The sequence below is a fragment of the Ursus americanus genome, chromosome 12 (assembly GCF_024610735.1).
Source record: "Ursus americanus isolate L20-20 chromosome 12, mUrsAme1.1.p, whole genome shotgun sequence".
Lineage (NCBI taxonomy): Eukaryota > Metazoa > Chordata > Mammalia > Carnivora > Ursidae > Ursus > Ursus americanus.
The window spans coordinates 68,577,516-68,600,134 of NC_142138.1; the positions used below are offsets into that span (position 1 = coordinate 68,577,516).

General features: G+C 43.1%; 1 protein-coding gene across 1 annotated transcript in view; it reads left to right on the forward strand.

Annotated features, from left to right (window-relative positions):
- Positions 1-7,379: 7,379 nt before the first annotated feature.
- Positions 7,380-22,619, forward strand: part of LOC148109226 (uncharacterized) — a 68,299-nt gene continuing 53,059 nt past the window's right edge. Inside the window, exon 1 of the mRNA XM_087866225.1 lies at positions 7,380-7,562. The gene's annotated coding sequence lies outside the window, so the exon portion shown is untranslated. The remainder of the gene's footprint in view (positions 7,563-22,619) is intronic.

Sequence of the window (22,619 nt, forward strand, 5' to 3'; positions counted from 1 at the left end):
TGGCTCGCCTGTTCAGTAGAGCATGCGACTCTTGATCTCAGGGTCACGAGATTAAGCCCCACGTTGGGCCTACTTAAAAAAAAATGCTGGCTTCCTTTCTCTCAGGATGGCTGGTGATCTGGTTACTTGTAAGCATCTCTCTCTTTTCTCTATCTAGAAGGCACACTCCTTTGGAAGAGAGACAGTCTTACCGTTTTGGTGGCGCCGGTCCAAGTGCAGTGTTCTGCACACAACAGGTAATAGCAAATGCTTATTGAATTGAACTGAAAATAACACCTTCTATTCAGTCTTTACTGCATCTTTCATCTTTATGAAAGGTACACATTCCATTGCTGGGCAAAAGACATGTGGCATAAAAGATAAGTTTCTTTTTCCTGGCTTCAGTATTTTTTTATTAAATTGTCTTTAGCTCAGATAATTGCATTATTTCCATCCCAGGTTTTCAGAGGTCAAACAACCTCGGGTCCAGATGTACTATGAATGCAACTATAATAGTTTCAGAGCACTTATCTCCTTCCAGCTCTGCAGGGCGGAACAACTCAAACTCTGGAGTCAGGCTGTAAGAAATCCTTTTATAGGTCCCCCTCCCAGTGTCAGCCCAAAGTGAACTCACGGCCACTCTGAGCAGAGCGTTACGTAGCTGTGGCTGGTGGCCCAGGTAGCTGCTGCCCGTGCTGGCTTCTTAGCAGGCCCAGGAGCAGCTGAGTGCCTCAGACCATATCTGAATCCCTCTGCCATGAACCAAGGCCAGGGAAGCCCAGCTTCTGAGGCTGATCAGGCAAGGCAGTCCTTTCCTGGCTGTCTCTATAACTGCTGGAGAGTTTCTCTCCAGCGTGATTACAGCTCCTCTGATCTGCTCCCTTGGGGAAGGACTTGGCTCATTGTTTACCAAAACCCGTTGCTCCCACCGGTAGCTCTCCAGCCTCTTTCTGTTCTGATGAGCTGCAAGCTTCATACAGAAGCAGATCTCAGGGAAGGGGCATTACAGATAAAGCCCTCGGCAAATGCCCACTGTTCCAGTTTGTGCCTTCCCTGCCTGGGCTAATGGCAATTCCTCAGGCCTTTCTCGAGGCCTTCTAAGCTGCCTTCCACATCCTGCTTAGAGGAGAGGGAGACGGGACAAAGTGGCTTTTCTGTCCCACTGACATGCCAGTTGTATTATTACACATACACTTTGTTCCTGACAGACGCTCTATGACCAGCAGAGTTGGGGTGCTTACTAATGCCGATCCGGGCCCATCATTCCCCGAGAGGACTGTGCATGAGGGCACATACACAGGTGCCGCGTCTCCCCGCGACAAGCACCCGACTTCAAGTTATCATCAGTTAACCCACTTAAGTGACAATTATAAACATGAATCAAACACATACGGACTGAAGCAAATCTCTGATTATCCTTCCTCATTTAATTAGGGTCCACTAAAAGCATTCATAGGTCCTTTGCAACAATTAGAGCTTTTTCAGAAAGTTGCCTGGGAAAAAAATAAAATGAAATACGTGTACTTTAAAAATGGCATGTTAAAAAAAAAAATGGTGTGTTAGGACCACGGGGCATTGACTCTGGTGGCCGCTTCCAGAATGGTTATTTCTCAACCTCCCCACGTGGAGCCCATTCTTCTGATTGATTGTCCGTCGGAGAGGGGATTTCTGTTCCTCACTATGTGACGATTGGTTTCTGCCTGCCATCTCTCACTGGAGCTCAGTGATGTGAATCTCTTGTTAATATGTATTTTCAAACTTAAGTTGTGCTCCCTGAAATATTTTTTGCCTGTAAAATGGAAGTTCTCGATTTTCTGCACGTCTCTTAAATCTTGGGGAGAAGCACGCTACAGTCTGCGGATTACCTGCTTGCTTTGTTCTTTCTCCCATACTGTACCTTTTGGCCACTTCATGCTCTTCTTTGACCTGAAGCTTAGCTGAGAAGAGAAGAGGAAATTTAGACTAACAATTTTTAAGCTCTAAAACCCTTGTCTGCCATAATGCTTTTCTGAGATGCTTGTACTCTACTCTGGATTGCTTTGAGGGATCTTTTCAAGTAGTATTTTTAAATAATAGCATCATCTCTCTAAGATGTTCTGTATGGAAAATATTTTCGTTGAGTGTTTATGTTTACAGACTAACAGTTCACGCGGGAAGCTAATAAAGGTAAAGCAAATGATGATGCAATTAGTACGTCCTTTCCATTACCTGTGGTTCAGAAAAATCAATGGCAAGATAGACAAGATAAAAGAGCAGTAAAGAGCAGGGGTTTTGGGTCAAACAGAACCACATTTGGGCGCCTTTTTTTTTTTTTTTTAAGATTTTATTTATTTATTTGACAGAGAGAGACAGCCAGCGAGAGAGGGAACACAAGCAGGGGGAGTGGGAGAGGAAGAAGCAGGCTCCCAGGAGAGGAGCCTGACGTGGGGCTCGATCCCCGGATTCCGGGATCACGCCCTGAGCCGAAGGCGGATGCTTAACGACTGCGCCACCCAGGCGCCCCTGGGCGCCTTTTATTTAAGAGCTGTGTGAACTTGGGCAAAGCACTTAATCTCACCCAGTCTATGAAATGAGAACAAATATCACATCTAACGTTTGTTGATTACTTTTCATCTGCTGGGTGCTGCACTAATTCTGTCACACGCACTCAGTATCTCATTTCACCCTTGAAATAATCCCATGAAGAGGGCACTATTAATACCCTCATTTTGCAAATGAAGACACTGAGACTCAGAAAGGTGGAGTAATTTGCCCAAAGTCACAGAGCGATTGTAAGTCACTGTAACTCCATACCATGCCTATCCGGCTCTGGAGACCAAGTACATAAGCGCACTGTATGTGTTGTTGTGGTGGTAACTCTTCTTACAGGGTGAGTTGTGACAATTAAATGAGATACTGCATGTAAAGAGCATGCCTGACACAGAGTCGTGCTCTTAGCATCACAGATTTTTACCTGTTACCGGCTAAAATTTGTATAGCGCTTTACTCTTTATAAAGCCCATTGACACAGGAACTCATTACTTCGTGATACCGTGTGAAGTATCATAAAACTGTGGCTCAGAAAGGTTAAAAGGCTTGACCAAGGTCATTTAGCTTATAAGTACATCATATCGGGACTCATATCTTTCCAGAACCCAGTAGCTTCACCCTGCCTTTTAATCATGGGGGTGGGGGGGTAGGTGTATTTTTATGTAATATAATTTATTTAATTTATTATTAGGAGAAGTGGCTATTTTCAGATCAGGTGAGTTCTAACCTTGCGTGCCTCTAAACTGCCGCTTTATCTTGCTAAATCTTGAAACTTGGTTCCTGATTTTCTGCTTGATTCTCTCCTTCATGTCAGACAATTCACCTTCCAGAATTGTGGAGGAGACAGAAACCTCTTTTGTCTGACTCCCACATTTTGCCCACAGTTAAATATGTACAGGTAGATAGATATCAACTTATGAATGGGCTGGGTTTTTTAACGTTAATTTGTAAGTTGGGTGTTTGGATGGCTGAGCATCTTTCCCTTGTAAAAACCATGTTTTAAATGAACTTAAGCCTCATAGTGACCCCATAGGAAACTATTGTGAGCACGTGCCAGATGCAGGAAAAGGGCAATGTGGAGCAAGATGAAGCCAGGGTCCTTCTTCTTTAATTTTTTAATTTTTAATATTTTTTTAAATATTTTATCTCTAAGTAATCTCGACACTCAACGTGGGGTTCAAACTTACAACCCTAAGATCGAGTTGTATGCTCCACTGACTAAGCCAGCCAGGCATCCTGGTCCTTCTTCTGTTAAATCCAGACTTGTCCCAATACAATTTTGAAGCCATTTGCCTTTATTATGTCCCCATCTTCTCATAGTTTATTCCATCTCCTGGTACCCCCTTATCTTCTCTTGCTCTAAGCAACCCCCAAATCTTGCCTGATGCCAAGACTCTCTTCCCCTTTCCACTTCACTCTCCAACCTAAATGGCCATTCAATATGAATTAGGTATTCGAGGAAAGTAGCCTAATGAAATAATTCACACTAATGTATGAGTGGCTGATTTTCCTTATCCCCTCTAGAGGCGTTTGTTTTTTAAAAAGATTGTTAATATTGCAAGTAAATTTGTCATTGTTGGGAATCCCAGCAGTGAAACAAAATAGAGTAAACTATAGCTATTACGTGGAAGGTATTTTGGAAGAGATGTGCCATAATTTGGGTAGACCAGCCCAGGAGGGTCTTTCTTGTTCCGCCCTTTTATGCCACAACCCTCTCAGGCACACATACGTACACGCGTACCCAAGCACCCCTCTCATCAGCTACCTTGCTTTTCGTCTTTTCCTCATCAACTGGGCACTTACCAGGAGGATAGCATTTTAGGGCTGGAGACGGTGCTAGAGCTAATGGCATTAGCCATTTTATAAATGAGGAAACAAAGCTCGGCCAGAAAAGCCTGGTTCACATGACCGTGAGTGATGGAACGGCACTAGAATCCAGGTCTACCCAAGAATTCAGGGCATTTTCTTGCATGCTGCATGCTTAGCATTCAGAAGTCTCGTCAAATAAACTGAGAAACACTCAGGCAGTAATCTTGTCCACTTATCTACTTGGATTTTCTTTTCCTCGCTCTTTGGACTTGGCAGGCGGAAGCCATCAGTGCTGGAGGCAAGAGAGTCCGACCTGGTGTTCCTACCAACCTGTCCTGACCTGGAGGCTGCGCGCGCGCTGTCCTCTGCCAGGTGGGGCTGCGGAGGAATTCGCGAGCTGGGGCTGTTTGCGGGGCCGGCGCAGGCTTTCTTCGTCCTTAGCCGCTCGCAGAGATGCCATTATTGTTGCCCCTCTCTTCTCTCTGTCACTGAGCATTTAGATTTTTCACTCCAGGGATCGGAAGCGCTCCTCACTCCCTTTCGCTACCGCACAGCCCACGGCCGAGGGCTGGGGGGCATGGTCTCTGGAGAAGCAGGCTGCTCGGGCCACAGGCCAGTCAGTGCTTCCTGCCTGAGTGAGCTCGGCACTTCTCCAAACCTCTGTGTCTCAGCTTCCTCATCCGGAAAATGGGAGCAATCACAGCTTATACCTTATGGGGTTGTTTAACAGAGAGAGGAGCTTCATAAATGTCAACTGCTGTCATCATTATTATCCACACCTTGCGGGTGTTTTTAGTTGGCTTTTATTATTTTTCTAGGAAGGGAAGCTTTCCTGGCCCCAGCTGCCTTTCTCCATTGCCCAGCAATCTACAAATCGTGTGGGCATTAAAGGTTAAGTTGACCCTTCATGCAATTCTTGCCTGGAAGGCCTCATTGTGGGTAGTGAGTCACCATCACTTAGAAGTGGACGGTGAGTCAGTAGTCTATTGAGGGGAGGTCAGAAGGTCCCCTGGCTCAAAGTGAGAGGACCCAAGCCCAACCCTCGGGTACAGAAAGAAATAACGCATTTGTGTGGCTGAGCGGGGTGCTCCGTGGGTCAGAGGACATAAGGTGGTGGGTAAATCCTGGGGCTTTGGAATCACACAGATCTGAGTCTGATTTGAGCTCCACCCCTACCTTGCAATGTGACCTCAGGGAAGTTATTTCACCTCTCCGTGCCTCATTTTTTATCCTCTGTAAATGGAGATGGTCTTATACTACATGGTATAAATGCTTGGGAACGTGCTAAAAATTCAATCAAAAGTAGTTAATATTCTCACAAGCAGCATGAATGAGAGTCGGGACAGACAGTTGTAGGGCTCAGCCACAATGGAGAAGCAAACTAAGGGCAAAGACTCAGGAACAAGGATGTGTCTTTGACGCGGTCACTTTTAGGTAGTGACAAGCCATTTAGCTAGCATCAAGTGTAAAAAGTCGTAATTTATTCCTTATTGTACCCCTACGAAGGAGGGAGGGTTGCATGTTCACATAATTTGCATTTTGTAGACGATTCTGAGAAACAGACTGGAAGCCACCTTCCTGCAAGAACACAGATCTGGTTTAACTCCAGTTAGGAGCTCAGCTTCCCTGCAGGTCCTGCAGGTAGAGGGGCAACTTCCTGGCCTAGACAGGGGAGACCGTGTCAGGTCTGTGACTCTACAACATGCTAAAAATATGAATGTCACATCATCATCCTGTCGTTCTTCTTGATCTCATTGGCCCTCCTGATTTCATGCCATCTGCAAATTTGCACATCCTTTGTGCTCCTTTTCGCTCGCATTTTATGCCTTCCTTTGCCATTTCATTTTCCTCCCCGCGTGTTTCAATCTCTGGGCTTCCATTTTTCTTCTTCTTTTTTAAAGGCAGTGTGTTTTTCCCCCCTCTCTCTCTTTCCTCCTTTACACCCCCATCTTCCTCCTCCCTCCACACCAATCAAATTCCTGCTTGCTTCATACCATATTCATTATCCTACCTCATTCCCCCTCATTCCTAGAAAACAGCTCGCAGAGCCTCACCCACCCTTCCCCCTGCGACTCGCAGTGCCCACCCTCCATAAACCCCAGCCGCCTGGCAATCAGTAACTTCAGCATCACACTTCACAGCTCTCAGAGTTTACACTACTTGTTACTACTCTCCTTGCTACTGCTCTCTAGGGTTTCTGGAAAAAAAATCCACTTTAAAAATATCCTGGGTACAAGTTGAACCCACAGTTAAAGTTTACTCGCACATTTACACATTTCATGGTTTTATTTTAACTAGTAGCTCGGGTCTGTGCTCAGTTATGCGGGGAAGAAAGACTGGATCCTTAGGGAACCAGTTTTTCTCTACTATAGAGAAGAAAGGCACCTCAACATTCAACAGAAACCCCCGAGCTGGGTCTACCTACTCTCTTCTCTCCCCACTCCCCCAACCTCAAGCTGATGGGACCTTGCTGTTGCGTGTGTGGTCATTTATTTCACTCTTCCTGGATCTCAGCCTGCCTCCCAGTGTGTGTCTGTGTGCACACGTGTATGGCCACTGCTGTTTTTCCAAAGGGCTCACCTCTCTTCTGCCATTTTACCAGGACACAGGAGGCTCTCCCGCTCTCCCGCTCCCTCTCTCTTTCTCTCCCTGCCCCCAACTCAGCCTAGGCTTTTTCCTGTCTCTTAACTCCACCAGTGCAGCAACTAGCTGAGCTGCTTGCTTGCGTGAGAGAGAGAGAGAGAGAGAGAGAGGAGTGTGTGTGTGTGTGTGTGTGTGTGTGTATGTGTGTGCGTGTGCGTGCGCAGCTAGGCCAAGCCTGCGAGCCTGCCTGTCACTGGAGAGTTTTAGTTTGCATTCAGAAGAAAGGAGGAGGGGAGACAAGGGGGGAGGAGGAAAAGGTGGAGGGGGAGGAGTGGGGGGGGCGCCGAGAAGGGAGGGAGAATGTCTTGTTTGTGGCTTGTCAGCAATTGCTTGAGACAAGCTTCCATGTGTGAAAGCTACTTGGCATGAATGCCTGGGCCGTACCAAGTGTCACCGCAGCAAGAGGGGGAGTCAGAAGAAAAACAGATCAGACCAGAGCAGACAATAGGCCCCTAAAGTGTTCCCCCTAAGTTGCTTTGATGTTGTCCTAGTGTCTTGATACCAGGAGGCCAGGGATTGCAGGAAAAGGGTCTTTTTTGTCTTCATTCACTTTCCCCCCTCAGTTTCTGAAATGATTCTCCAGAATTTCTCCTCATAAAAAGGTAAGAGCCCTAACAATTCCTTCTTCTGTGGCAGGCTCGTTCGCCCGTGCCTGGAAGTGGGGGTCTCATTCCTGCGCTGCTCAGGAGGAGCGCTGGGGTCCTGCCATTGGAGCTCTCGCCTTGCCCCTGGAAGTCTTGCAAGGCGCGCAGGGCTGGGGATGGCCCCTCTTTCTAGGGAACCCCAGTAACACGATCTGTGCCTCTGGGTTGGTGGGGGAAAAGGGGTGGATGGAGAGGGGTGGGAGGAGGGTGTGAGGGTGGAGGTGTGAAGGGGGAAAAGAGAGAGAGGGAGAGAGGAAGAGAGAGAGAAGCCTGAAAGAGAGGGAGAGAAGGGCAGAGCCCTCGTTCAGAGCAGCCCCAGCCTGGAGCCCAAGGAGGCCTTGCAAGCTTGGGGCTGTGGTTCTCAGGCTGAGCAAGGGCTGGCCGGGGCTCTGCCGAGTGCCTGCAGAGATTGCATCGAGCTTTGTGTGTGCGAGAGTGTGTGTGTGTGTGTGTGTGTGTGTGTGTGTGTGTGTGTGTGGACTTCCCCACACTGCCCTGGCACGCCTCGTGAAGGGGAGGTACCCCAATCCTTATCGCCCGAGCCCAGACTCCCGAGGCAGAGCGGCAAGGAAGCGAGACGGGAGAGCATGAGAACTCTGCCGCAAGACAATCCAGAAACTTTTCCAGTCTCGGGGATTTCTCTGGTGGTAGATACTGTAAAGGAGTTTTGTGAGGGGGGGGACATGGAGGGTTGAGAGGGAGTGAGGGTGACTCAGTTTCCCCGTCTGTACAATCCAGAGCGCTGAATGGGGATGCTGCATGTCTGCCTGGGATTTGGGGAAACAGAACAGATCCTTATGTCTAAAAGGCATGGAGAAATCTTCAATCTAGAAATACTGCGGAATCACCACGTAGAAGTGTTATCATTATTCTTGCTCCTCATCATCGTCGTCAAACCATCATCAAAGACACCCCGAGACAAAAAGAACGGGGAACACAGATCAAGTGTCTGAGCATTTCCAAGGAAACAAAAAGCCTTTTTCCACCTGTTGGCTTCTGTCCTTTTCTCTTGTGTCTTTTCGTGAGATTTATTGGCCGATTTGTACAGAGAATGGGGTGGGAGGGGTTGGGTTTTCCCCTTTCCTCCTCCCTTGTACATATTTTGTTTAAAAGAAGGTCAATGTGAGATGCTTGAGAGAGAAAATGTGCCTCCTGTTATAGTAGTTTATTCAAGACCTTGTGTTTCCTGGCGCTGGCAGGGCTTCCAGACACATCTGTAAACTCTACCTTGGAGGTTAAAGATTTTTATTGTGGCTTTTAGAGATTAAATGAGATTTATTTACAATTGCTGTTTATCAGAGAGTAAATATCTTACTGTGTGTGTGAGGGTAAGAATGTGAAGGCTGTTTACTCACTGGTGGTTTTGTGGATAAAACCTTTTGCTTTTTAAAGTGACATCTTGAGAGATGGGAATAGAAGGCTAAAATCGGTGCCTAATACTCATCTTTAAATTTTTTTTAAAGAAAAAAATATATCTGCTTATTTTCTTGAACTGCGGATTTCCTTTCTTCTCTTCTTACACAGCGATTGCTTCAAGGCTCTCAGTTGTAGCTTTCTTTGAATTCTCTGGGGGAATTTCGCTTTCTTACCTAATTCGAGGTTTTCTGTGACTCTGCTAGTTGTCCAAAAAAATCTGCAAAAGTCTGGGAGGCTGTGCCTCCTTCCATTCTAACTGCAAATGTTTACCAGACTGACTCCCTGGGGTAGCTAGAGATTGAAGCAAAGGGCCAGCCCTGGGTGAGAATACTGATGTTCTTCCCTTGAAGGCCTGGAGAACCTGACTTCTGGGTGTGAGAAAGGATGAAGGAAAGATATTAATTGGCCTGGATCTGGCAAGAAGCACCCTCCACACACACATATAATGTTTTGATGGAGTAGAACTGAACTTTGTATTTTAAAACTTAATTTTTTTCCCACTTTGTAAGCAGAAGAGCTTACCATGGTTTGTCATGGGCAAGATTTCAGGTTCTGGATCTCTTCCTAAAATGTTAGAATTTCAGAACTTCAAGGGACAAAAAAGGTTATTCATCAAGTTTTAAATGAGGACACCGAAGCCCTGGAAGCCCTGGAAAGATCGGCAGTGACCTGAGGGGCTCAGTGACCTGAGGGGCTCAGCTGCGGTAGCATGTGGGCCACACCCTGGGGTTCAGAGTGCCCTGACGGCTGCCATGCCAGCACCCTTACCTGGCCTCCACACTCGATCTCATACAGCCCAGCACTTGGGCCTGCCAGAAAGACAGGCAGCTTTTGGAATCTGCTTGCTGTGCTGGACTATCGCAGTGCATTCAGCCCTGCTCATGGCACATGGAGCAAACATGGAAACCATGCGTCACAGTGTGAGTTCGCGTGAACTCATCCATGTGTTCACTTGTTGATTCAAGTAATACTTTAGGGGCATTAACTATGCACCAGGCACCTTGTTGGGCGTGGAGGACACAGGAAAGAATGAGACAGATGAGCCCTTGCTCTCAGAGAGCATGTAGTCTTGGTGGTGTAAACAACATTAACCACATGGTTAAATTAGTAATTATGATAATGATAACTTATACTGAACAGCATGCAGATACTATAATAGGGCAGAACGGAAATTTGTATAAGTAATTGCCCTAAACATGTAACTAGACATGAGCTAGCTGTCCTTTTCTCTTGCCTGCGTTCTTGCCCCTGCCGATTCTCATTCCATTGGAGGCATTCCTACTCATGTAACAGCCCTGTGTTTCCAAAGACAGTAAAAAGCATCCCCTCCCTTCTTCACACAATGCAACAGAGACACAAATAGTATCTATTAACCCTTTACACTTGTACTACTAAATAACCCCACGCTCCTTGTGAGTTGGCCTCTGGAGCAGTCATCTAGATTCACATTAGCTCTAGGCTCTGCACACTGTGACACCCTACTGCCGGGCATTGCAAAAGACGTGGTTAGACTTGTGTCTCGTTTCACTTACTCCTTGGTTTCCCCAGTTGATAGGAAACACTCAGCTGCAGGAAACTCCACCGTTATCACTGTCATCTTGAAATTCCAAAGACAATAGTGTAATGAAATGGCTTTTCCCATTCCTCCTAACAAGGACACATATTTATAAAGGGAAAAAAATTTTACAGCCTCTTCATCTTACCGTTTTGGTTGGGTTGTTAAAATCTTACTGGTTTGATCTCCCAAAGTAGAAACTTTCCCCATCCCCATTTTGGTCTTGGGAGGAGAGTGCGTATGGTGGAAATGCCAGTCACTGCCATGCAGGCCGACTTGTGTCCGCGCTTGGGTCACCATTTTCTACATTGTGTTTCTCTAGTACTCAGAGAAGTGTTGTCTTTGGTGGTGTCAATCTATCTTTTTTTTTTTTTTAGACTAATTTAGTTTAAAAGGAAGACAGACGTGCCCACCCACACATAAATCGTAGGTTTGGTGCCGATACTTTGGGAAACTACATAGGTCGTGTGGTTAAGTCATGTGATGAGCAAAATAAGAGTCATTTCTATGCACCCAACGTTGTTACGCAGTGAGGTAGCGCTGGGCTACATTATAGCGACAGCCCTACCCAGAGCTGGCCATCCTCATCTGCATTTGGCACCTGTGGCCACTGCCTTCTCCTGTGAGCTGTACGACTTCATTTGCAAGTATTTGATCACTTCCGACACACTCTGCCCGCCTCCCAATGTGTTACTCACTGGGGCGCTGCCTCTGGGGGAGGCAATTTGAGTCGGCTTCGGAAGAGTAATCTAAAGAGAGGAGTGAGCGAGTGGGGAGCTAAGATGTGGATAAAACAAGGATCTGGTGGAGGGAGAAATTTAACAGAACTGGGGAGCTGGATAGCAGTGGTCAGTTCACCCTTAACTCCAGGGGAGTAAAAATGAAGACTGATCACATTTTAAAAGGTGTGTGGTGTGGGTTCTGCGTGTAAATAAAAGTGTGAGAGCCCCTAGTCCTGCCGAAGGTTAAAACCAGCACAACACGCGGGACATTCCCCAGACTTCTTGGTTACAAATACTACTTTTGCATGTAGCTCTAGTGAAGGGAACTGTGTGTGTGTGTGTGTGTGTGTGTGTGCGCGCGCGTGTTTTCCAAGAGACATAAATATAAGATGTAAAATGGAAATTTTCTCCATTTCTTTTAAGCCTTGACATTTTAATGCACTTTAAAATATCTGCTCAGTCCTCTCTTATAATAGCCCTGTGAATTAAGTAATACTGTTATCCTCCTGTTATATTTGAGTAAGGTTATGTGACTCACCCAAGGACTCACAAGAAAATGCGGAGCAGAATGGCTTGCCGATTAAATCTCCATGTTAGGCCAAATCACTTCAAAAGCAAAGAAGTGAGGCAGTCACCAATGATATCCCAGCCAAATTTACTCCTTTCGTTAAAGACTTAAGATTTAGAGTGTTGATCAAAAAAAAAAAAAAAAAAAAAAAGGGTCCCCAATTCTAATTGAATCATTACATGTTTTTTACAAGTGCATTGGACCAGTTTCTGGTTTGGATTTTGTAATTCTTTGACCAAAGACTCCCCATTCTGCTCTCCTGGACCCCTTTTAGAATGAAGGGCTGGGCTACATCACTTCTGTTTCTTTCCTGTTATTCCGCGTTTCTCTAATTCTGTGAATAGAATGTTCCATGGATCTGGTCTTTTGGTCACCTTATACAAAGCCCAATTCGAAGGCTGTGGTTCCCAAAGGGGAGATGTTGTGAGCTTTGTGGATATAATGGGATTCATTCCTATATATCCGAACTATGTTGACATTTTGAAGTGAAAAGCACAATAGGCAAAAGTGGGATTTTAATTTATGGATTTGAAGAGAATTGGCCAGTCAGCACGCAGGCACATGTGCGAGGAGGCTAAAGAACCATTTTCAAAAGAATAGGCTGTTTTGAATGCACATCTTCCTGTATAATAAGTATGAATTGAAAATGAATGGGCCCTCTTAGCTTCACTGTTCTTACTGCTTTCTCATAGAAACTGTGCTGTTCCTTTTCGTAGTCTGCTTACGTTTCGTTTTGAGGGTACAAGGGGCCAGTTTAAGCAACTGTAGTGCTGATGATACATGCTATGTGTTAAACACTATGGTTTGGGGGATGACAGGGCTACTGACAATCTTTACAATAGGCAACTCCTGAAGGGTATTGCTGAAGACCTGCTGATACTATGTGTGATATATATATATGTAATATACCTTTAGGACGTGAGTGATAAACTGCCTCTGAAACGTGGCCAAGAGTGAGACAGACAGGTTGGAGAGTGAATGATGTTTTTATTAATCATGTTTTGTATGAGTAATTCCAAGCTCTATTCCCTTGAAATTGGTTAAATCTTTGAAAAGATATAATTTAAAAGTTTCACATGGTAGCTCTTAATGTAATTTTCAGAATCCAAAGTAAGATCTACCATGTTTTACAAATATCATCTTGCTTGTAGCAAGGGAGACTAGTTCAAGGCTGCTTTGAGGATTAGTAAACCATTGACTCTCTTTGAATTGGTTTTATTTCTGTCTGCAAAAAAAAAAAAAAGTATGTAGGATATAATGACTTTATAAGTGGAGGAGGGAATTTGGAAGACCGTATATAGTAATTTTTTTACTTATACTATTCCGTTATTCTTGGTTGCTTAAAATTCCTATCATTGGATATCTTGCTTAACTTCCTAAAATCCTAAGAAGTAACTACATAAGAGCAATGTATTATTGACTTTATAGATGGGAAAACATGAACAGGTTTGTGAAATGATATATCAGCAAGCTTTTTCGAACGTAAGAATATACCTTATAGAAATATGCGAAATGTGGTTATTGATAAGTGCCAAACTTACAGGAAAAGAAAAGCATATATATTATTGTTGCTAATCTAACTTTTATTGATCTAAGTAATTATCAAAAGTATTTTTATGTCGTGTGTTAACTATACTGGAATTAAAGTAAAAAACTTTTTTAAAAAGTATTTTTATGTTATTCACTCAAAGATTCAAAATGCCTCTAATCAAAAGCTTTGGAGAGCTTTTTAGTAATTTCCATGAAAACCATAATCGTTTTTTTCCTTGAAAAATAAATACACAAACTCAAAATTTACAGTAATGGCAGTTGAAAGAAGCCAAGCCATCATTTGCTTGGAAGAGAAATTTGGGAACCTTGAGGTCACTTCATCTTGTCTAGGTACATTGGATTTTCTGTTATCCTTGGGGCTTGTGGAGTTAGTGTATGGTTGAGGAGAAAAAATTTGCATAAGGTGTGTGAACAAGGAACTTTTTGAATGTGGGTCAAGGACATACTTGCCTTTTCTAAAGCTGCCTGGATTGGTGGTTTATTGTATAGAACTCCATGATATACTGAGGTGTTTAAGTCAACCATAGTCTTTTTAAAAAATATTTTATTTTTATTTCTTTATTTGACACAGAGAGAGAGAGAGAGGGATCACAAGCAGGGGGAGAAACAGGAAGAGGGAGAGGGAGAAGCAGACTCCCCGCTGAGCAGGGAGCCCGATGTGGGGCTTGATCCCAGAACCCTGGGATCATGACCTGAGCTGAAGGCAGACACTTAACCAACTGAGCCACCCAGGCGCCCCTAAGTCAGTCATAGTCTAAAGAATGCAAGGTTTTAGCATCTGCGCTAAAGGCTTCTACATTTGCCTGGACATCCCTCTGCCTCATCTTTTCCAAGCTGGCTCCTGCTGCTCCTTCAAGACTTAAACTGGGCATTTTTTTCTGGGAAGAGTCTTAGACCCTATCTCTTAGACCCTATCTCTAGGGGTTGGGTAAATGCTTATGTGGCCCTTACCACATGGCACTGCAATAGTCTGCCTCCTGCTCTGGGCTGTAGTTCCTTCAAGGTCTGAGACTGGTTTTAGTTTTTGTACCCCTCCTGCCTAGCACAGGGTGAAACAGAGCAGGTGGTCAATAATTGCTGTCAAGTGAACAAACAGTTCACGTTGAAATGTAGCTTATTAAGAAATTTAACTAAACACAAAAAGAATGACAGATAAAAATCTTAAATTACACAATCTTATATCCCACATTAAAAAAGGAAATTTCTTATATTAAGATATTCACCCGTCTCCCCCTTTGCAAAGACTAAATTGTACATTCATGATGAAGTATTTTGAAAATCCCTGAGTCTTTCCTTTTCTTATGCTCAGCTTTTCTTCCATAAAACTTGTAAATCATGTTTCTCATTCTTGAGCCTTGTGGTTCCCGTATCTAAGAGCTTATTTTTTACGTCAGAGGATCATAGGTGATAAATGAATGGTGAAGTTTGCATTGATATTTACATAGTAGCTGAATAGGAGAAGTTTCTTGTATCTCAGAAACAAGGAAAATAGGTCTTTGAGGAAGTCTGGACAATCAGAGGCTAAGAAGGTGAATGCCTGACTTCTAGGAATCTGCAGCTGTGACCCACCTGAAACAAAGAAGGAAACAATACAATTTAATCTTCATTTTCTAAAGAGGATTTAAGTGCTGAACCCTCTAGAAAAGGCCTTCTGGTTGCAAAGGACTGACTCACTGTGGTTTCCTCGAGAAAAGGGGCATTCACTGTGCGGATGCTCGCGGATGGAACCCGAAATTAGAACTGGAAGTCTTTCAGGTCCTGAGGCAGCTCTAGGGGCAACCTCTTCGCCTCTATCAAACTCGTTCTCTCACTGTGTGCTGCTTTACTTGGGCTCCTTTTGCTATGTGCTGGTTTGGTCTTTAGCTGTACTCTGAGTAACCTCTCTCAATCTCATAGCTTTTGCTTACACCTGGTGTTGCTTCTTTGACTTTCCAAGACTGCCATGTCCAGAACCCTGCTCTCTCCACCCTCCTCCCTTTGTTTCTTCATGTCTTCTTTCCTTGCATTCTTTCATTTGTAATTCTCCCTGATAATTCCTTCATTGCCTCAGATTTTCCTAATTCAGATACCCAGGAAAGAATCCAATAACCCAACTCATCTTTTCATTGGCCTTCTAGGTCCCTAACCAGCGTTGCCCAAGGGTCAGACATGCACCTCTAAGTCCAGGGGGCTGTGGGGGGATGGGGTGGGCGGGAGGTTGTTACTTAGTATAAAACTGGGTTGCCTTTTAGTATGAACTATGGAAAGGCGGTCTTCCCTTTCATGTAGGTGGCGACAAATGTATTTGACATATCTAATATAAGTCCATTATGGAACTCTAAGAAATTAAGGATAACCAGATTATTAAAAATTAAAATGTTTCATGGTTGACAGTTAGTATAATGCAGATAAGAAGACTGTGAAAACAAATAGCAAATTTATAACCAGGAAAGAAATTAGGTGAGGGAAATGTGTTAGATTTAGTTCTTAGATGAGTGACATCATTTCATGCATTTATGAAAAAGCAGGAGTGTGTGAACAGTGAAAGTGAGAATATATTTTCTCAGGTCCCAGAGGCTGGTTTAAAAAGCGAGCACAATCCCAAACCTGGGGACCAGGTTGGTGATAAATAGGAATACTAAGCTTCGTAGGGAGTCTCCGCCTATTCTTCCTGTCTGTATTTTCTTTCTCCGCTTCCTATTCTGTTCTTGATCCCTCTTTAGCTTCTGGAACAATCTGTCATGAACTAGTGATGTGACCTTGGGCTGGTTATTTATTCTCTCTGAAACTCAATTTACTCATCTGTAAAATAGGGATAATGATTATTATTTCAATAGCTTATTATAAGAATTAAATTAGATGACACAATATATTTAAAGTGACTGGTACACATTACCTAGGAGGTAATAGGTGCTCAGTCAATTGTAGCAATTATTCTAGCACACAGGAAGGAAGGAAGCATTGACTGAACCATGTGTTGGATAACATTTTGCTTGTTATATCATTTATTTCATGTAAGAATCCTGAAAGACTTGTATTATTATTTCTACTTTATGAACAAGGGTATAATGTTAGTACTTAATTGAGTATTTGCTAGGTGCAATGCACTGAGTTGAACCCTTTCATGTGTTGTCTTGTTGAAACCAAGTTAGATGCTATTTATGTTTCATCTCATAGTTGAGGAAACTGAGGTCTAGAGAGTTTAACTTGCCCAAAGCCATACAACTAGTAAGTGACCATCAGAACTTGTGTGTAAGTCTGTGTGAGCTTAGGTCCGACTGACTCCAAAGTTTTCCAGAGTCACGTAGTGGATGAATGTGAATGGGACCGAATCAAGAGTCAGGCCTTGTTTAGGGCAGCGCTTTTGCAGTTCACTACCAGAGGTATGCCCTGACTGAATGACCGGTAGTGGTAGGCACCCATGCGCTTAGGCTGCTTCTGAATCCGAATGCCGTGATTAGACAGACAAGGGCAAATTTTGGCAAGGGTACAAAGGAAAAAAAATTTAGTAATTAAAATATGTCAAAATAAGGTCTCTCAGACCTGATGAAATGATTTAACAAGCGTGTGTTGAATGTCTGCTGTGTGTCAGGCAATGAAAAATGAACTTGGCATTGTGGGAATGCAAGGCAAGTAAGGCCGAATTCCTACCTTTAAGGTGCTTCCATTCTGGTGGAAAGAGCTGGACGCTCACACAACTAATAAAGCACATGGCAACGAAGCAAAGAACTGGGGGTAGTCAAGAGAGAGGACAGTTTATTTGCTGGTGAAGGGAATAGTGGCAGGAGGAACTGGGGAAAGCTTCATGCAGGAGACAACATTTGTAATGGTCTCTGAGGGGACAAATACAGAAGAACAGGAAGCCCTCTGTAGTTTCCTTCTTCTTCATACCAATAGTTTTATTAAGGGGGGGTATGAAGTAGCTAATTATTGTGGCAATAGATAGACAGTTAATAGTGTTTGTAAAGATTAGGTTCTTTGACCAAACGTGGAGAAACACCTACTCTTATTAATCGTAAGCGTATATTTGCATTTTCCTGATCTGCACTTACATGTGTCTCTATTGAAGGAGCCAGAAAATGGAATCCTGTTTTCTATGCATTCTAGGTTGAGAATCTATAATTGCCCAGCAATCCAACGAGAATCTACAAGTCCCTCAAGTGGCCCAATGGTACACCAGCATCAGCTTTCGGCTGTATCATATGGTGTTAAGTAGTACTAGGGTACTGACAGGTGGGTCATTTATCCCTTTAAAATCTGGATTGGAGATTTTAGTCTGTGGTTCAGAGTACCCAATTTTTCTTACATACAATACCAGGTCTTCTGAAAAAAAAATTGTTTTGAGACAGTCCCAATTTAAAACATTCTGCCTTGTCTTCATAAGTATATTCATGATTGATAATCTATGTGTTTTGACTGTTATTTAAGTTATTAATTAAATTGAGTTTCTGCGGCCTCATCCTGTTTAAAGAGGCCTGTAGACATCTGCTCCCAGATTTTGTCCACTTGAATGAGAACGCACATACTCATCTTTGCGGTATAAGGTAGAAACCTAGCCAAGATCCCTTGTTTTGGTTTGGTTCTTTGCTTATGTCCCCTTTTTTACAAACCGTGTTGGTGGACATTATGCTCATCCTCCCTTCACGGCCCAGCTCAAATATCACTTTCCTCACAAAGTCTTTCTCAATTCCTAGAGCCTGAGGAGTCTCTCCATCCCCATAGGGTCCGTGTGATCTGGTTCTTTTCTTGGCACGGTCATAATAGCTATCCATGTTCACTATCACAAATCCCTTCACAGGGGATGAACAAGAGGACGGGGCTTTAGGTCGCATTCACCTTCGGATCCCTCTAAACACCCAACATGGCCCCTTTCCTACAAGTGGTTGGTGCTCAGAGATGTTCACTGAACTGAACTAAATTGAATTCTGGGTCTCATTGGACTGGCTTTGGGTATGGTAACAGTGATGTCTGAGCTCCGGTTCCTTTTTGGAAAAGAAAGGTTGCTTAAAAAAAAAAAAAGGCTTTTAACTGATTTTAGGTTGAAAGAAACCATGTAGTATAAACAGTAGTTGTAATTATTATTAATAAACATCGTTAAAATAGCATGAACTGATAGAATTACTTCCATGCTTGCAGCGTGGGCAGGCCCGATAGACTAACTGGTCTTTTCCATCTGTAATATCTATGATTCTTTGAAATTTTATATAGACAAGTGCAAGCTAATGTACACTGGAAGGAACAATTGAAACAGCTCATACTCACTGATGGGCTCTGAATTACTCTACTTGTAAGTGCTCAGGAGAAAGATCTCGGATTCATTGTGGTTGCTCAATGGAGACATCTGCTTGCTGTGCAGAGGCAGCCAGAAGAATGAATGAGATGTAATAGGCTGTATTAACTTTGAGAATGGGATAAAGAATGATGCAGAAAATAATATAGTGCACATAATTTGGCATTGACTATTTCTGTAATTACAATAAAACATTTTAATGATATACATTGATGTTATGACTTCACCTTAGAATCAGAATTCGGCATTGGGTCCTTTCATTTCAAAGAAAACAAAGCAGAATTACAAAGGATCTAGAGAAAAACAACAGACCGTCTCCAAGACGTGCAAGGGATTTGCCTATAATGAGAAACTGAAAAGACAAGGACATTTTAATTTGGATAAAGGGGGGGAAATGACATTGTATAAATTTATTTAAAATTAATGAAAGTTTCAGAAAATTACTAGAGCTAGCTTCAGATTATCCTTGGTAATGGAGGTCAGAGATAGGCAGGATAATTGAAATCCCTGATAATCTCCAGCCCTCATTTTAGCTATTAGTGGCTGCATCCTGTCTTATGAGAAGTTTTAACAAATGAACAAATGCAAGACATTGCAGCTCAGGATCTGTGAACTAAAGGACCCACAAGAAAAGCAACGAGGGGTGTTGGGAAGCTCACAGAGTTTGGAATTAGGTGACCAGGCTTCTAGTCCCTATTCTCTGTCCGACCTTGAGTGATATGCTTGACTTGTATGAGACCCAGTTCCCTCATCTGTAAGATGGAGATTGTAGTAATATTTATTTCATGGGTTTGTTGAGAGAACCAAATGAGCTCATTGGAAGTGGTGGGTGAGCCGTGATGTTTGATACTGAGCGCTGGTTGTTAAGAGTACCTGCTTTCCCATTTGGCTTGCTGGTCTCAAGGGCAGACATGGCTCCTGGCACCTGGGAGCTTACATCACACCTTCCCTTCTCTTGAACTTTCTACGGTTTATGTTCATGGCAGGAGATTTTAAAAGAGGCATTCTACACTTCCTTCATCTCCAGGATCATCCACAGACCATCCTACTCCCTTGCTCCCAGAAAGCCTTAAGATAATTTTGCCATGTTTTTATTAATGCATGACCATTTAAAGGTCATCACCTGTAATTTTCACAACTGCCCTTTGAGGTGTAGACTGTATGTGTCTTCATCTTCTAGAAGCGGACACTGAGGCATAGACAACTTGTTTAAGGACACATAGTAATGGCTGAATAGAGTCAGACCTGCATTTTCTTGCCTCTGGGTTGATTGACAAAGTCTAAAAAACTGACTTATATGACTTTACTGATCCCTTCCCTGGAGAATGACTGGCTTTTCCTTAATTCCCTAGGAACTCCTACTCTACCCTTTGGCACACAATTCAGGACTCACCTCTTCCACGCAGCCTGTCTTAAGCCCTCTCTCCCCCTGGAAGAGGTCATCTTGTCTGCCTTAGTACCCCATATTGTAGCTTTTGACATACTTTATATTAACAGTAGAAATCCTTATACCGTATGAAATTAATAGTTGGTGATTTAGTTGAACAAGTTAGTTAAAGCAGGAATCATACGAAACGACGGAATCATTCCTTAAGCTTTTATTTCAACTTAAAACATACCTCAAGTTTTTGATGTAAGGCCAAGGCCTCGCTTGTCTTTTGAGTTTCAAGCCTCCCACTAGAGCTCTGCGTCCTATTTCTCATATAGGCCACACCTCCGAGGCTTTTGCAATCATTTTGTCTTGGTTTCTTTAAAGTGGAGCAAGATCTTAAAGACATTCTGTGAGGCAACAGGATTTTTCCAGATTTTTTATGATGTTTTACAGGTGGCTCTCCCATGCATATGTCGACAGCATGTGTTTTCAGTAACTCACCTTAATGTGCCTTTTCTAAACATTCACCTTAGATCTTGTAGAAACAACTTGTCTCTTTTTTATTCACATTCCTTACCGTAAGTAAGCTTAATTCAATTGTGTAATAACAATGATTATTGTTTTGAGGAACAAACAATGAGTTTTGGGAACAAACATGCTGACTTCTGGTGAGCAGACAGCTCTGCTGGGGGAACAGCAGAGTGCAGGCATTCTAGAGGAGCCTTCCACTGGCTCTGATCACCCCGCATCGTGGGCCTTATGTCCTTACATTTACAGAGGGAACGGAGGCCACAGATTAATCAGTTAAGTGTCGGTCACTTAAGAGAGTTTCTGCTCAGTATGGCCTCTGTTCCATGTCTGGCCCAAAGGACGAAGGCCTTGAAGGTCTAGCATTTATCTTTCTAGTTAGTCCCAGAATCTAGCACAGTGATGGGTATATATTGAGCCCTCAATAAATGTCAACTAATGGGCCAACTAGCCATACCAGCAGAAATGAAACTCAACTTTGCCACTGAACATCTGCTGCTGGGAGTACTAAGCAGCAATCACCTGTCCAGATGTTATTTTAGGGAGAGAGAGAGAAGAAGAGCTAGCAAGTGAATTTCTAATATTAATGTAAGGTAAGATACTGTGTACCATTAAACAGTTACATGTAAGGCAGCTATAAAGAATTGGATTTTGCATAATATGTAATTAGCCTGGGTAACTCAGCAACACAAAATAACATTGAGACAAGCATGCTTAATAACATTTTATAAAAGACAACATATGTTCTTAGCGAGGAAAAATCCACACTTACCACCACAGTATCTGACTGTAAAAAGCTTCTCTAATGATTAGGTTCAGGGCCAACCAGGTCATGAAAAAATTTCCCTTACTGACATATTATTGGAGCATGGGGTTTATTATATGTTTCTTGTGACGAAGTAAAGCATCTTGAATTGAGCACCAGAAGAGGAAAGAAGGCAGATCTGAAAGATATTAAAGTTGACAAAGGCATTCTGTGGTAGGTGATTGGTTTGGAAGAAGGTAGTAGACTGCTAGTGATGGCAGGGATGTCCTCCTTCCTAAGAGAAAGTAGACAAAACATTGAGCCTTGTGCTCAATAAATGTTGGAACCGAAATAGCCTCAGTAAACAAAGTTGGAAAATTATAGAAAGTTTACATGACCACAGGAAATGGGATGATAAAGAATATATATACCATTTGTGTAGAGTGTATAGAGCGAATGTGTTTGTGTGTAGAATAGAAATAATGCTCCATAGAAGGTAGTGTGAACCTTCTCATTAATTTTCCATTGTGAGAATCTGTAGACCAGTTCCAGTTATTAACTGTTGAGGACCTCCCTGTTTTGCAAGAGGTTGTGAAGCTGTTGTCTAGCAAAGGAAGAAGGGAATTAACATGGCATTGAGCACTCCTTGTGTGCCAGTCATTATGCTAAGTGTTTAATATGTTATCAAACTCCTTTGAATATAAGTTGCCATTGATTTTTGTAAGACCCATATTACTTTATGTGCCACTATGAAAGAAAAAAAATAGCACTCCCAATTAAACTATGGCACACTACCAATGGTAAAATGCATCTTGATTTCCGAGCTATTAAAATATGAAAAAATACCCATCTTAATCAATGCGATATGGTATCTCATTTAATCCTCCCAATAGCCCTTGAAGTAAGTATTATTAATACTGCCAGATGAAGAAAGTGAGACTCAGAGAAGTCAAGTAATTTGCCTAAAGGCAAATACCTGGTAAGTGTCAGAACTGGAATTTGACCCAAATTAGTGTCTTCAAATCCAGTCCACTTCTCATAGTCTTGTGCTGCTGATTGAAATCAGTGCTTGCCCCAAAACTCAGATTTTTAAAATATTTTTCCAAGATTTTATTTATTCATTTGAGAGAGAGAGAGACAGAAAGAACACGAGCGGGGGGCGGCAGAGGGAGAGGGAGAAGCAGACTCCCTGCTGAGCTGGGAGCCTGACTGGGGCTCAATCCCAGGACCTGGAGATCATGACCGGAGATGAAGGCAGACGCCCAACTATCTGGGCCACCCAGGCACCC